The sequence below is a fragment of the Pyrus communis genome, chromosome 9 (genome assembly GCF_041283825.1).
Source record: "Pyrus communis isolate YQ-2024b chromosome 9, ASM4128382v1, whole genome shotgun sequence".
Classification (NCBI taxonomy): domain Eukaryota; kingdom Viridiplantae; phylum Streptophyta; class Magnoliopsida; order Rosales; family Rosaceae; genus Pyrus; species Pyrus communis.
In genome coordinates this window covers 19,859,289-19,863,735 of record NC_142573.1, presented here as the reverse complement: position 1 = coordinate 19,863,735, position 4,447 = coordinate 19,859,289, and the positions used below count along the sequence as shown (strand labels likewise).

Here is a 4,447-nt window from a genome sequence, read left to right as displayed (position 1 = left end):
TTAGAATCTGTCTTATCTTGTGTTTTGAAGCATTTTGAGTCAAGCTCAAACCTAATTTTCGTCCAAAATTGAGTTTAGTGTCAAAACTGCCCAATTTGTGTTTTTAGGCAGTTTTGAGAGTTTTTAGCTTGTTTTGAGTCTTGTGAATCTGTTTGAGTCCTTTGAGTCCTTTCAAACGTTTTTAAGTTTATTCTTGTTCATTTCATTGTTGTTTGCTAGTAGATTTTCATTCACACTTGTGTTATTTTATTTCAGGTAGTATATGTCAAATAGACTTGTTGAGTTAGGCCAAAGAATTGAACGGTTGAAGGGCCACACTTTGGACAACTTTGTGCCATCAAGTTCATCCTTTAGCCGTGAGGAAGAGGAAGGGAATTCACCTAGTTCAACAAGTAAAGAATCTGAGCAAGTTAATTGGGAAGGAGAAGAAGAGATGGCGGGCAACCTAGATGAGCTTAGAGCTTTGGAGGACTTTGCTCAACCAATCATACCAAATTCACCTTCATGCATCTTGCTGCCCACAGAAGCTAGAAACTATGATCTCAAATCTTCACATTTTCATATGTTTCCCTCATTTTATGGCTTACCTAATGAAGACCCTTTAGCTCATATTAAAGAATTTTACAATGTTGTGAGTGGTTTACCTTTGCAGGGAGTGAGTGAAGCGAATTTGAGGATGAGAGTGTTTCCTTACACCTTGAAAGATAAGGCCAAGAGTTGGTTGATGACTCTAACACCAGGTTCCCTCACCACATGGGATGCCGTGGCTAAGAAGTTCTTGGAGAAGTTCTTTTCCACTCAAAAGACAGCCACATTAAGGGGACAAATCTTCAACTTCAAACAAGATGATGGTGAACCTTTCAATGAGTGTTGGGAGCGTTTTAAAGGCCTCTTGTTGCAATGTCCACACCATGGGTTACCTTTTCACTTACAAATGCAAATTTTTTATGATGGACTAACCCAAAATTGTCAATTAACTGTGGATAATGCAGCAGGTGGAGCATTGAAGAAAAAGAATGCTCAAGAGTCATATAACATTTATGAGATGTTGGGGTCTAATGCTCAACACAAAGATTTAAGGGGTAAGAAAGTTGGAGTCTATGAAACAAGTTCTAATCATGAGCTTTTGTTGCAGGTAGCTAACCTAGAAAGGAAGCTTGAATCCGTGCTCAACATGGTGCCAAAAGCAAATGAAGTGTGTGCCATTTGCAACATACCAAGCCATCCTACTCACCAATGTCCATCTAGGGAGGCTTATCCCGAGTATGTTCAAGAGCAAGTGAACCTAATGAATTCTTACAATCAAAGACCAAGGAATGATGTGTATTCAAATACATATAACTCAAGTTGGAGAGATCATCCCAACCTTTCATGGAAGAACAACAATCAATTCCAAAATTTCCAACCAAAACCTGCCCCTAGCCTTGAGGACACGGTTAAATTGTTAGCCCAAAACACCTTGCAATTCCAACATTCCACAAATAGCACACTCCAACAACATTCAGCCGCCCTAACCAAAATGGAGACACAATTGGGGCAGATTGCAGATGCCTTGAACCAAAGAGAGGTTGGGAAGTTTCCAAGCCAACCTGTGATACTCCAAAGGAACCAAGAGCAAGCAAAAGCAATCACTACACTTAGAAGTGGTAAGGTTATTGATAATCGAGTTGGCAATGAAGTTACTAATGAATATGATCATGTGAATACAGGTGTCACTCAAGGAGACAATGAGAAATCAATTGAGGAACCAAGCCATGCCACTTCCTCACTAGAAGCACCAAATCTTCACAAGGCTGAGAAACCATACACTCCACCAATACCATTCCCTGGAAGACTTGCCAAGAGCAAGCAGGATAAGTCATTCAAAGAAATTTTTGATATACTAAGCAAAGTGAATGTTAACTTACCTTTGCTTGATGTCATTAGGAACATGCCGGCATATGGGAAGTTCTTCAAGGAGTTAAACAGCTATAAAAGGAAGTATGGACCACATGAGAAGGTTGTGGTGTCTGAGAATGTGAGTGCAGTTTTGCAAAGAAAACTTCCACCAAAGCTCAAGGATCCCGGAAGTTTCTCTATCAACATCACTATAGGGGACAAGAAAGTAGAGAAGGCAATGCTTGATTTGGGTGCTAGCATCAACTTAATGCCTTATTCAGTGTACCTTCAACTAGGTTTGGGAGATTTGAAAGCCACCACCATTTCATTACAACTTGCAGACAGATCTGTTAAATATCCAAGAGGTATAGTAGAAGATATCCTAGTTCAAGTTGATGAACTAATATTGCCTGCAGATTTTGTAGTGTTGGGCATGGAAGAAGCTCCTATACATGATCGTGAGTTGCCTATATTGCTTGGGAGACCCTTCATGGCCACGGCCAAGACCATCATTGATGTGCAAAATGGACTCCTCACTATGACAGTGTTAGGAGAGACAGTTCAATTTAAAGTGTTTGAATCTCTTGCTCATCCTTCTTCATCTCTTGATTGTTATGCCATTGATGTGCTTGATTCACTTGTATTCTCTAAGTTCTTGCAGGCACAATCGAATGAACCCTTACAAATTGTTTTGAGTCAATCTCAAGATGAGTTTGATGAAGAAGATGCACTCATGGAAGAAGTAGCTGCCTTGGAAGCATTGGCATTGTATCCTTTGAATGTTTCACCTATTGTAGAGCCTTTAGAATCATCAATGTCACATTTAACTCCTTCCACTGTTAAGGCACCAAAACTTGAACTTAAGCCACTCCCACCACATCTAAAATATGCATATCTAGCTGAATTTGAAACTCTTCCAATTATCATAGCTTCTGATCTCACCCCAATTGAAGAAGATAAACTAATTAGGGTGTTAAAAGAGTTCAAATCAGTTTTTGGTTGGTCTATTGCAGATATCAAGGGAATAAGGGCCCATGTGCATGCATAGGATCCTTTTGGAGGAAGGAGCAAAAACAAGCCATGAGCCACAAAGAAGACTCAATCCACACATGAAGGAGGTTGTTAGGAATGAGGTGTTGAAATTGTTAGATGTGGGGATCATATATCCCATTTCTGATAGCAAATGGGTGAGTGCAAGCATAAATATATATTTCGAATCACCCCCTAACAAAAGGGGGGTTTAGTTCCTCATGGTACAAAACAAAGAGTATTGAAATTAAACATTGAAATCAAAGAAACACCTAAACATTCCAACAACTCAAACTTGAATTGTATGAACGTTTAGGCCCTCTTATCTTCCTCTTCGTTGTAGCACAAGGTCTAAGGATAATTTGATGGTGTGAATGGTTTGGGGAGTGGTTGGAGTGGCTGCAATGGAGGAGAAAAGTGTTTTGGTGGCTGCTGCAAGGGTGTGGAGAGGTTTTGACGAATTTCTGGAATATGGAAGAGTGAATGAGAATGAATGAATGTTGTGTGAAGTGTGTATGGTTTTTATAGGGAGATGAATGGATGGGAGAGGGAACATGACAGCTAGGTTAAGTGAATGCATGTGCAAAACAGCTAGGATGGCTGAAATTGTAAGGGGAATGCATGTGCAATGTTGGAAATCTGATGGGAGAAAGGTGGATGCATGTGTTGGCTGATTTAAAGAATGTGAGGGAATGATGAAAGGGGAAACATGACAGCTAGGTTATGATGATGAGTGCATGTGGCTGATTTATGAAGAGTGAATGCATGTGGCTGCAAGGTGTGAATGATTATGGGTGCATGTGGCTGCAATGGATTAGGAATCCTTCAATTTCGTCCATTCCTTTTGCACCAAACATAAGCTATCCATTCCAAGTCCAATTTTGCTCCAAAATGCTCCAAAATGCATCTTTTTGCTTCCTTAGCCATATGAACCTAAAAACACACGAAAATAGCTTAAAGTACTAAAATAACTAAAGAAACATAACGTAAATGCACGAGAACAAGCCATTTAAGTCGCATGAATATGCTCCTATCAGTGCCTAAGAAGGTGGGAATCACTGTGATGAGGAATGAAAACAATGAGCTTGTGCCCACAAAGCCCACGACCAGTTGGCGTGTTTGCACCGATTACAGGAAGTTGAATTCTAGCACTAGAAAAGATTACTTTCCTATGCCTTTCATAGATCAAATGCTTGAGAGATTGGCAGGTTACTCACATTATTGTTTTCTGGATGGATACTCAGGTTACAATCAAATTGCAATCGCTCCGGAGGATCAAGAGAAAAAAACCTTTACTTGCCCCTTTGGCACTTTTGCATACCGGAGAATGCCTTTTGGACTTTGCAATGCTCCAGCAACATTCCAAAGATGCATGTTGGCCATCTTTTCTGACATGGTAGAAAGATTCATTGAGGTATTTATGGATGACTTTTCAGTGTTTGGTTCCTCTTTTGATGAATGTCTTAACCATCTATCGTTAGTACTTCAAAGATGTCAGGAAACAAATTTGGTTCTCAATTGGGAAAAGTGCCAATTTATG

At 39.9% G+C, this 4,447-nt stretch overlaps 1 non-coding gene across 1 annotated transcript; it reads right to left on the bottom strand.

Moving 5' to 3' along the window:
• Positions 1 to 807: 807 nt before the first annotated feature.
• Positions 808 to 918, bottom strand: LOC148694376 (small nucleolar RNA R71). The gene has a single exon (XR_015967089.1). It is a non-coding gene; the product is annotated as a small nucleolar RNA R71 (small nucleolar RNA).
• Between the last annotated feature and the right edge of the window lie 3,529 nt (positions 919 to 4,447).